Source organism: Podarcis raffonei, chromosome 8 (genome assembly GCF_027172205.1).
Source record: "Podarcis raffonei isolate rPodRaf1 chromosome 8, rPodRaf1.pri, whole genome shotgun sequence".
Lineage (NCBI taxonomy): Eukaryota > Metazoa > Chordata > Lepidosauria > Squamata > Lacertidae > Podarcis > Podarcis raffonei.
The window spans coordinates 70,550,156-70,562,817 of NC_070609.1; the positions used below are offsets into that span (position 1 = coordinate 70,550,156).

At 39.5% G+C, this 12,662-nt stretch overlaps 1 protein-coding gene across 7 annotated transcripts in view; it reads right to left on the reverse strand.

Annotated features, from left to right (window-relative positions):
- Nucleotides 1-12,662, reverse strand: part of PRKCZ (protein kinase C zeta) — a 106,426-nt gene that overhangs the window by 54,865 nt on the left and 38,899 nt on the right. The gene's annotated exons all lie outside the window — the stretch shown is intronic.

Genomic DNA, 12,662 nt, shown 5'->3' on the forward strand with positions numbered 1-12,662 from the left:
AGACCTTTTGGTTGTCCTCCTCTGCACACACTCTAGCTTGTCAATAGTCTTCTTAAATTTTGGTGCCCAGAAATGGGCACAGTATTCCAGGTGTGGTCTGACCAAGGCAGAATAGAGGAGTACTATTATTTCCCTTGATCAATACTTTTGTTGATGCAACCAGAATAGTATTAGCTTTTTTTTGCTGTAGCATTACACTGTTGACTCATAGAATTGTTGAGTTGGAAAGGACCCAGAGGGTCATCTAGTCCAATACCTTGCAATGCAGGAATCTAAACTAATGTTAAGCTTATGGTCTACTAAGACCCCTAGATACTTTTCACGTGTACTATTGGCAATCCAGGTATTCCCCATCTTATATTTGTGTAGCTTGTTCTTCCTGCCTACATGTAGAACCTAACATTTGTCCTTATTGAAATTCATTTTGCTAAGTTTTGGCCCAGTCCCCCAATCTGTTATGGTCATCTTGAATCCAGATTCTATCTTTCGTGGTACAGGCTACACCTCCCAGTTTGATGTCATCTGTAAATTTGATGACATCACAGCTCTACATAGCTAACTGAATTTAACTGTAACTGAGGCCAATTAAGCTCTCCCATTGCCTTGACTCTGGGGTGAGGAGGGAAAGAGGAACCAAGCTGGAACTCCATATCACATTGGGTAGATGGTTTCATTATTGCAATGCACTGTAGAAATTTGGCTTAGACTACTCTAGTCCTGCATTGCTAAATGTGAATAGTTGGGTGTTGAAGTGCATACACTTCTTCCATTGATCTGGACACTCTACTTCTGTTGATGCAGCCTAGAGTTCTTGTACCATGCAGCCATGGCATTTCAGTGTTGCCTGTTCTCAGCCATGACACATTGCTCAAGCTGAATTGCCTCTTTTAATCTGTAAGCGTGAGAAAGGATCACATTTGCTGATGTTAAAAAAGCAAACTAACATACAAGAAGGTAATCAAGAAGACTGGGCATGGCATGTCAGGTTTTATAAGTTGGAAGTATAGTCAAACCCAAGATCAGATTGACACCAGCATTTTACATGGCAGATGCACTCTCCCACACCTTGGGCAATACTATAGTGCAAGAACTGAAAATCTGCTCACACTTGCTGAAAACAAAAAAAATAAAATACTACACTGTAAAAATGAGTCAAAACAGGGCCCTTCCCAAAAGATTTTTTTAAAAAAACCACCAAGAGAACATCCCATATACTTAATGCAACAGAACCTATCAGAATCAATTTGTGGAATTCTCAGCAGCAAAACACATTTACAGTAGTTGGAGCCTTCAGGTAGCATTTTAGGGCAAAATTAAAATTATTTTTGTGACTGGAGGAAAGTATTTGTAGCACATAGAGAGGCTCAGCAAATTTGTGTCATGCACCTAAGAAATTAGGAACCATTTTCTGTTTCTTGGGTGATCAAGGTGTAGCATAGCCCTATAGCCAGTACTGTTGTTGTTTCTTACATGGAAGTGCAAACATGTGGGAGGCAAAGAAACAATGTAAGCATTTTTTAACTGTGTTTTGATATTGAAATTGTTTTCAATATCCAGGAATGCTGTTTCATGCTATGCTAAAACCTCTATAACAAATCAAGAAAAAACAACAACACTGAATTACTTAACGAATTTGTTTACAACTCTTCAATAAACATTTTCACAGTGCTTCACTTTTTTAAAAGAAAGATATAATATAATGTCAACAGACAGTACAATAAATATTACCACATAGAAATTGGTCACCAAGTTCAAGGGCTTAGGAAAATATTAAGAATCATAAGATCTTTACCTTGCAAAGATATATTAACATTGGTGCCAAGTGAGTTAGCCTATGAAGCACTGGTGAAATATCTTTCAAATTATCAATTCCAGCTAGTAGCCTAGCTGTAATAAGGTGCCACCCATTTTAGGCATGTCCAAATGGCACGCAATTGCTGACGTGCAGGTCCTTTTGGACCTGGAAGAGGAAAGAATGGGGAGCAAGTCAGAACAGAACCCCCGGGCAAAATGGTTGCTGCCTGTATTTTCAACCAACTGTAGCTTCCAGTCTTCAAAGTCAATATTCTGCACAACAGCAAACAGCTGCAGCAAATACTTGAAGGCTCAGGTGAATCAATGATTCCACAAGCACCCATGGGTTACTCCACTGAAGCAATTGAGCCTGAACCCTGTTAAATACCCATCCACTCTGGATCATAGAATATGCCAACTATAGTTAATTCAGAAATGAAGACACACTAGAGTATAGTTATACAAACATGGTTGCGTAATCTCATCCATATCTCTTACCCAGTATTTATGGTATTGTAAGGTTTAGTAACTTCAGCAGGATACAGTTACTGCCGTCAATAAGAAAGACAACAAATATTGACTTATTGCGTTGCATATAGGCATTTAGCTGTCTGGGCTGGATATGGACTTTGGTTTTTTTTAAATAAATTTTTGGGGGCCACCGCACCCTGTAGCACCCCTAATCCTCCAAAATAGCCCGGGATTTCCCTCACGGTAAAATCCCCGCTTGCGACGAGATCGCGCTGCACCGGAAGTCGCCGGATATGGACTTTGAAACAAATTCTCTATGCCATTAACATCACAAGTATTTTTTTATCTGCAGTCACACTCAAACAAAGAATTGTTTCAAGATATTGAAATATTCTCCAACTAAATGCAATATCTCTTTGGCTTTTGCATACATAGTCCTGGCCTTTCACTGACTTTATCATAGAATTGTAGAGTTGGAAGGGACCACGAGGGCCATCTAGTTCAACCTTCTGCAATGCAGAAATCTTTTGACCAATGTGGGGCTCACAACCAGACAATTAAGAGTCACAAGCTTACTGACTGAGCTATCCATACAGAATCCAACCATCCATCAAGGAGTGAAACTGTCTAGTAAAAAGAGAACCCAACTATCTTTGCAGCCTGAGCACTTAAGACGAGAACAGAGTATCCCCTCAAGAAAACAAAAGTTGGCCAGCTCAAGTATAAATGATAATTATTCAGGAAAAGCACAACTCAAGCACACCAAGTAGACATTTTCCGGAACACACCAACCTTTATCAGAGAACTCTAAAATTGTATCAAGGTACAATATTTTTTAAAAAATGAAATTAGAATGCAGTGAAGAACCCTTCATTTGGGTGACATTAGAGTAATAAATCTGCCCAAAATAGCTTAGGGTGATTGACATTCAATTAAAAACAGAAGACTTGAACAATTCTTTCACTTCAGGAGCTTAGATACTCCAAGAAAGTATTTATAGTTGCCAGCAGAAGAAATTCTTTCAAGAGGGTTTTCAAAAAAAACTGAGGTTCAGGTTCAACAGATTCATGAAGGCCTGTAAGCAATATTTTATCTTTAAATATTCTTTCTACCCTTGCATAATCCTACAGAATACTAGAACAGCAATCTTTCTTGAAAACAGGGCAAAATGATTTCATTAGGTTTTGCAGCCCATTTTGTATCTACATTTCAAAACAATCATACTTCAAACTTATAAAGCATTTCCTTAGTTATCACATTCTTATGGAAGTCGCTTTGTCTGATCTCTGCAGATGCAACCCCTCTAGCATTTCTATGTCCAGTATCATTTGTCAGACATGAGGAAACAGAAAAGAAATCCATGATAAATATACATTGGATAGGCAACATTCTAATATCATCACATGCACTTTGCTTTGCGTTAAAGCTGATGGCGTGGGGAGCACTTTAACTGGGCAAGCCAGATGAAAAAGTGGCCAACCCTCTGTGGGCCACATTTGATAAGTAGGTGTCGATCATCTGAAGTCATATGACATCTGGTAGATCTGATCCCACCTGAAAATAAGGCTTCAAAGGTGTTCTTTGGCAGTTGCAGATTTAAATGTCTCGTGTCAGGTAAGCAACAGGGGGGCGTGTCCAGCTGAAAATGTCAGCAGGTCTAATGCATCTATCTGAGCTAGATCAAAGTGCTTTCTCCTATCAGATTATCACATTGATACCCCCTACCCCTCAGATTCTCAAGAGGCAACTAAATTTGCTGACAGCGAATAAGAGATCCAGAGTTCCTCACCGCTGCTTCTAAAGGTACAGCTTTAGATGTACAAAGTGTACAGAGAGGTAATGGTTTATTATCTAATAAAACAGCATTATATATTCCAGAGTTGCAGGTAATTAAGGACATGCTCTTAATAAAGTCACATCTAGTTTTGTTAGCCAATAATCCCCACTATGGTCCTCCAAGCTTGCCATCATTTTGTTCTTACAGTAGCATAAAGACCTTTATATTCATTAATAAAGCCTATTTATTGGTATGGTTAGCCCAGTTTTTGAACGCATGGGTTTGTTTATAGTCTACCAGCTTATAGATGGGTTAAACACAAGATGCAATTAATCAGCACTTTAGCTCATAAGTTATCACACTAGAGGCTAGTTAACACACAGCACCACTGGCGGAGGAAGAGGAGTGCGGGGGGAGTGCACCGCCCCCGGCAGTGTGATCCCAGTGGGGTGCCATCGTGGCTGCCCCCCTGCCCGCACCGGGCACCACGCCCCCACAGGCGGTGCACCACACCCCTACGGGTGGTCCGCCACACCTCCGGGACGCATGCCAGCCCCGCCCGCTCTCCGCACCCCTGGTGCCGGAGCATGAAGCTCTGCCACTGCACAGCACCAAACAAATTTTGCCTTCAGAAATAACTGCATACGATGATTTGCCACAAACCAGGAGGCAACTAAGTGCAATTTGTTCATTTAGGGCTTGATCCTGCACTACCAAACCACAGTTTGGCATTATGTATGAAGAGACTTCTGTTGCCTCTTCATTAATAAGACTGACCGACTGTATTAGGAAGATTCCTGATGGCAATTCCTTCCACTCTAGACACATTTTCACAGTAGAATATGAGAGAATTCGGTACAGGCAATCCTTAGTTTGCGTGGGGGTTCCATTCTGGACACCCACACGCATCAGAGGAGTATGCATAAACCCGCTCTGCCCCCATCCCATCTTGTTTTGCCCCTTTCTGTGACATCTTTATGATGTTTTGGAGCTCCTTCCGGGTTCGGCACTGTGTCCATGTGCACGATCACGTGTCATTCGGATACGCCTAAATCGTCATTGCCTGTATCTCTCTGCAGGTGCTTCAGACTTCCAATGCAGCTGCTCCCCTTTTCTCCTCCCTGCAGAGCATCTCAGGACTAGTGCTTTTATTTTATTTTTTGATAGCCCACTTACTATCCACAGATCTCAAAGCTGCTTACATTAAGGAACATCAAAATATACCATTTTTTAAATTATAGATTTATTGTAGATGATTTACATTAAGAAAAATCCAACCCATATAAATGTACAATATTGACTTATATATTGAGTAAGTTACCAGGCAAAATGTTACAAACTCCCAACCTATATAAAATACACTATAGCAGCTTCACAAAGCAACATAAGAAGCTGGCTTACACTGAGTCAGACCATAGTCCCATCTGGTTCAATTCTCACACTGACTAGAAGCAACTCTCTGGGGTATCAGCTGGGGAGTGGCCCTCTCCCTGTCCTATATGGAGGTGTTAGGGACTGAATTTAGGATCTTTTGCGTGCAAAGCAGATGGTCTATCACTGATCTATGGCCCTTCCCCACACAATGTCACCCTCACCATACAATGTCACTCTCACCACCCATTTACACAACCATCTAATCATTTACCACTTCATACAATACCTCAACCATCCAAGCAATCATATCCAATCCAGTCACACTTAACAATATTATAACCCACATATATTTATTACACACTCAGCTATGTATCAGAGCAGAGGGGAATAAGACAGCTTCTCTCCAATAACTCCCAACAAGAGAATTGTATCACACATGGTACTGAACCAGCCCATATCATCTCAAATAATAATCAAAGCAACACTGATAGAAACCACAAAGCAAACAAGAGCTGTTATAACAGCAGATAAAAAAAATAGCAGAGCTAATAAATTCTCTCACTACAGAACAGAAATGGGAATGAAGTCTGATTCAAGCTTCATGCAACAGATGCATTTACTGCACATACAATACTGCCTGCGATGGTGAATGCTGCAAAGTGTGAAGGACAGGCATGTATATAAAAACACAGTAGGCACATACAAGTCATCCATGGCTATGCATTCACTTGCACTTCTGCATTTTGCAACATTCATCCTATGAAAGCACAGCACACAAAGAGCAAACACTTCTGCAGCATAACATATGAGTTAGCACTTAGTGAAAGAAAGTACTATCAACCAAATCTGAGCTCCACAACAACACTTCATGGAATAAACCCTGGATTCTGCAGCAGCAGCAGAAAATTTTATGGTCATCACTTGATACATGCAATTGTCCTGTGAGTATCACAGAACTGATGCAGATATAATACTATTCTCTTATTCAAGGTTTAGGGATGGACAGTGGGCCTCCCATATCTAAAAGCAAGCTGACCCTTTCCCCACTGGCTTTAACACTGAGTAAGGCTTATGCTGTCACAGACTATAACCATAGTTAACATTAATCTGGGTTTGTTTTTAACCAAGAGTGATAACTAGCTTCATACCATGATTAGCAGCAAGCCTTGGTAAGCTCAGTGAGACAACTCAATGGAGAACATTTGTTTTGTACGCAGAAGGTCCCAGATTCAATTCCCAGCATCTCCAGGTAGGGAAAGAAAGGATCCCTGTCTCAAATCCTGGAGAGCCACTGTCAGTCAGTGTATATAATGGAGGGACTTGATTCTTTCTATGTGTCAACCATGACTAGCATTAATGCTGACAAACCCTTAGCTGTCATGAATTCCAAGAAAAGAAGCATGGGATCCCATAACACTCCTGTAATTATGGCTAAGGGATAGGGCATTGTGTTCATCTGAATATACCAAGTAGGAAGACTTGGAAATATCATAGTGGATTTGTTGAGGAATGCAATGGAAGACAGCAAAATGTTCATTAGTGAAAAGAAACAGGGATGTGCATCCCTTAAACACATAAGGGGCAGGGGACAGGACTTGTCTTCCTGCACTTTTATAGACTGAATAACCTTTCACATTTCCCATGTTATTATTTCAGATCAAACACCATATATTCCATTATTTAGACTGCCAAATGGCCTCCACTACTAATGTTCCATATATTCATAAGTACACATAGTAGAAACAGCAAACCAATGCTATCTTAATAGTGCAATAAATGTCATTCTTTATTTTTTAGATTTCGTACCCATCCTTCACCTTAAGGTCCCAGGGCAGATCCTAACAACAGAATATATGACTAAAAGAACAGATAAAACTGTTAGTTATAAACTATATATTCCAATAATATGTTTTATGCCCTGCCCTGCCCCACCCACAGGGCCTTTTAGTATCTATCCACATACTCAGTTATCAAGAACAAGCTTATGTCATCCTCTCCACATTAGGTTTGAGATATATGGCCTGATCAATTCCTAGTTGATTGAACACAAGTAAACTCAATCCAATGGGCTTTTTTAAAGGGAAAAAATTATACAGGTTGCCGTATCTATCATCATTAATTGAAACACTCAACTATGGAAAGCTAGCAGATGCTTCTTTAATATACAGCTTTAAGACCCACATTTAATTACCTGTTAAAAGAAATGCTTGCTTGTAAAAGTCCAATTGCGTACATGCTGCACAATTCCATTAATCTTTCAGCCTTGCAGAAACTCACACTTTAATGCCTTTCACCCCTCTACAACCATCTATGTCTTCTGGAAGCCTTCCCATTGGAGACATGCTTGGTCACTTGCAGGAAGCTCAATTGCCATAGGCAAGGACTCAAGTGGCAACCAGGCAGTACAGAGGCAACTGTGAACTCCTCCCACCTTCCTCCTTGCCTTAAAGGGATACAATCTTGGACAGAGATCATGAAACATACAACCAGCTCAGAACTGCAGGTTGGGACTCAGTACAGTGGTACCTCTGGTTACAGACGCTTCAGGTTACAGACTCCGCTAACCCAGAAATAGTACCTTGGGTTAAGAACTTTGCTTCAGGATGAGAACAGAAATCGTGCGGTGGTGGCGCAGCGGCAGTGGAAGGCCCCTTTAACTAAAGTGGCACCTCAGGTTAAGAACAGTTTCAGGTGAAGAATGGACCTCCAGAATGAATTAAGTTCTTAACCCAAGGTACCACTGTACTACCTTTAAGGGTTAGCAGACCTTTAAGGCCAGGAGAGGCTTAAGCTTTCCCGACACAGATTACACCAACATGACTAATATTTTTATAGCAGGATGGCCTACCAAACCTACCCTGAGTAGATGCTACTATAATGTATGCCAGCTGAAGCGATACCACACACTATTCCAGATTTTGACTGGATTTAGACACAATGGTTTGGACATGTTTCAATGTTACATGCATGAGCCTTGGGCTCATTTGCTCCCTCCTCTTGTTGAGGATATTAGAAGCTTTCATTTCTGTTTTCAATGAACTGCAGTTTAATATTTAGATGTAACACTAAACATAAGTTAACTATCGTTTATTGTAGCAAGCTAGCTTCATTAACCAACATTTGAAGTTGGCTTGTTTCTGCATAACTTGGGAGAAGGAAGTTTATTCTCCAACTGTATGAGAAAAAAATGGGGGTAGGGGGGAAGGTGAGAGGTTAGTTACACAGCACAGACATGGAGGCGGTGAGAGAGAAAGTAAACTAACGTTCAAAAGGGATTACTTTCTTTTGCTCTCCCAAAGAAGTGTTGTGTCTGTCCGCTGTACTAAAAAACACATATACTTATACTGTATACTTATTTGAGAATACAGTACTACCTACCACAAAGGTACACCATAGTGGAGACTAACCACTGTTTGCCCTGGTTCAGACATAATGCCAAAGTGTGGTTAGCTAAAAACAGAAGTAAAGACTTTTAATCTCTTCATAGCTACACTGGAGAGAGGAATGAACAAGCTCAAGGCTCTTTCAGGTAGCATTAAGCCATAACAAGAGTATCAAATGAGTCTGAAATTTAAGTAATTTTTGCTTCAGCTGGCAGCACTTTGCTTGTCTAACAGTCAGAAATTAAAAATGCTGCTGTGCTTAACGCAGCCTTGCAATAAATCTGCAAATGTTATCATCTAACAGAAATCTGTATTAGTCCACCTGTCAACAGATATCTATGTTAGGCTCTGAAAGAAAAGAGAATTAACTTTTTCCTATTGTGCAAGACATCCATGCCAGGTCACCTAAAGTGACTTTTACTCAACACACAGGTGGCTATTTACAAACCTAACTGACATAATGTAAGTACTTTTAATTTCCACTACAAGAGAATATTTTAGACATCTCCACATTAAAAAGCAATCATTTCAACCAGGGGCAAAGCAACTTGCTTCAGAAAGTCACTATAAACAAACAATTGCAGATGTTTCCTTTATAGTCCAACTCTAGGAAACAATGCAACAGTTTAAATCAGCTGTTTTGGTTTCCTTTAATTTCTGTTCTGCAAAGTGATGTAACATGCAGCCAATTCTCCACAAGAGGACCTGTTTTTGACATTTCACACACAATACTAGTATGTGTAAAGCACTCTGTCAATAGTCTTATGTTTTTATTTAAATCTCTGCATAACCTTGATTCTAAAGCTACTTGATAATAATTAAGAAAAGCCTCACACTAAATCAATTCACAACTTCCCTGTAGGTTTCAACCAAGAAATAATTCTGAACATCAATTCTGACTATACATGAGTTCTCAGAAGTTCAATATTTTATATATTATATTCAAAATGCAATTCTCCTGTCTGTCAAACCATGAAGAAATAAGATTATAAACTATTTGTTTCTTAACAGAACTGGATGGCAATTGGGTGTTGAGGGCTGGCAGACTTCTATAAAACTTTAAGTGCCTTACTTGAAGTTTCTCAAATTACTGAGGCCAGTACACAAGTAAATAGTAGTTGCCCTAGCAACAGCAAAATACATGTATACATTTGACCACTATTGCTTTATGTGCAGAATTATGTCATTCACTTTCAATCAGACCTGCTTCAAGGTTTGAGAACAAAAGTTACACTACTGTTCTAGTCCTTGCTACAGCCCAGTTTGCACATAATGATAAGCCAAGAAATGACTTAGTGCAAACAAGTGGATTCCTGGAGAGAGGTTAAACTTTTTTGTAATTATTATTTTTAATGATAATAGATCATGCGTAGTATTTATTACTGCATCAAATTACAAACACTTGAAGTTTTTAAACATTATCAATTATATCTGAATTACACATATGCCTATAGACTATATGCCTATAGGTTTGTGTGGTATTTTTCCACAATAGGAGATGCTGCACATTTTCTAGTTAAACTTTTGGAAAACTGATTTTCACACCTTTTTTTCAGCTCTGAAGACAACACCCTCATTTGCACCTGACACTCATCCAAAGCATGGTTTAGTACCAATGAGCAAATATGGACCACCACTTTGCTTCTCTCCAACCATTTGGCTGCTGCACTGAATTAAACCAATGTTTGTCTTAGCATGTTATCTGAATCTGGGCTCATGGTACAACTGTTCCAGACAACCACAAACTATAAATCGTAGGACAAACTTTGATTTCAGCTCATGGTTTGTCTGGTGAGAGCTAAACCACAAGCTGTACCTTAACTCAGCCCAGAAGTAAAATGATTTGGGAAGAGAAAAGGAGCCATGATATCCCCTTCAGGAACCTGAATATTTGCTTGTTCAAACTAACCCATAGTTTGACTTAGCATTACATACAAAATGAGTCAGTGGCTGCATTTACGCCATGGTTTAGTGCAACATGCAAAACACGAACGGGTTTAAGATAGCTTCAGATTTGTCTAGCTGGAAGTTGGGAAGTTTTCAATTTCACTCTTTAGCTGCTACAAACTGTGGTTAATACTATTTTTAATATTAAATAAACCAACTTTTAACTGCAAAGCTAGTTGGTTGAAACTAATCATAGGTAAACCAGAATTCTACTTCTGAATGGCATGGCAATCAGAAAGCAAAAGCTTCCAGACTTCTCTTGGTTATTCAGAAGGGGAGAGCACATGAGTCTGATGATTATTGTGGCTCATGCACATCACAGTAAACCACAGTTTGGTGCAGGGGTGGGGAACCTGTGACCTTGAGATTACTGCCCCAGCCAGCATGACCAATAGTCAGGGATGATGGACATTGTAATCCAGCAACCACAGGATCACAACCTTGGGTTTGGCATCAAAGGCAAATACAGTCACTGATTTGTAGATTCTGCCTCTTCTGAACTTTCTATGAAATTACAAAGCTGTGATTGCTGAATTAAGAGTTGTGGGCAGTTAGGTATGCCCTTTCACCTTTTAAGAACTATGATAGATATCCTTGAGATTCTCATTACCAGAGCACACTGCTCATGACTCTATTACTCCTGAAAGAAAAATGATTATTTAACAAGTTCAGCACAATTGCACATCTGAGCCAACAAGCAGTCAAGCAATTTATTAACAGGTCTGTCAAAAGTTCATATATTAAAAATCAAGGCTTGAGCTTGAGATAGCTGTATAGGTTTAAGAAGAACATTGCATTATGAAGCCTAGGTGATAGCACAAGGTGCTAGATATAACACTCACAATCTCTTAACTATGACTATAGGTTACAGGATTGCACAGTGCACACGTTCCTCACATACAAACTGCCTCTCCCCGTGGCCTTAACTATTATTTAAGGATTAGGTCAACTCCAATATTACCCATGAACCAAGACTAGCTCTAACAAGGATTCTCTCTAACCAGGTTTTGAAACTAACTATTACTAACTAAGGGATGATAGTAAAGGATTGAATAAAATTACCTTGACACTGGCCCTAGAAGACAGAGCAATTTATTACAAGGCAGAGCTAAGATGTGTGTAAGAAAATAAACCAGCTTTGCCATTTAATTTTATGTAGTATAACATACGACAAAAGCCACGCACTAGACATCCTAAAATTAAACTTCCACTATATGCAAACCAATACATTTTAAAGTGTGTGACAGTACTGGGTTGCAGCCAATGATAATCCTAGTCCACTGAAATTAATGGATTTGACTAAGGTCTATTAGTTTCAATGAGTCTACTGTGAGTAAAACTTATAGTAGTTTGATACAATCCAATGGCACTAGAAATGTAAAAATCAGGTCATGTGCTTTCTAAAGTCAAACCAATAGTACCCCTTTAAAGAGGTTTCCATACACAGACCAATGTCTAAAGAGGTACTTTAGATGCAGTCAAGGGCAAACACAGGTATGACCAAAGTAGCAGGTCCATATGTAAGCTAACACTCTGCTTTTGAAAGCCCTCAGATTTTAAAAGTAGATTGCCACGTGACAGGAAGGGCTGCCACTTGAGAAACAGAAGCCAAATGCCACCATGAACACATAATAAATAGTTGTGTGATTCTTTGAATCCCAGCTATTATGCTATGGTCATTTCAGATTTAATGAAAAAGAGAGAGAAAAGTATTGCTGCAATTAAAGAGGAAGAAGTCATGTAACTTGTTTCAAACAAACAAATCTGACATATGACAGCCATTCCCCATTTATTTTTCAGAGATAAAAAACATGTATGAACTTTGGGGGTTGGGATGGAGACACACAGCACAAGCACACTAAAAGGGGCAGATCAGGGATTTCAGCACTGCTGATAAATAGCGGTACAGCTAATAT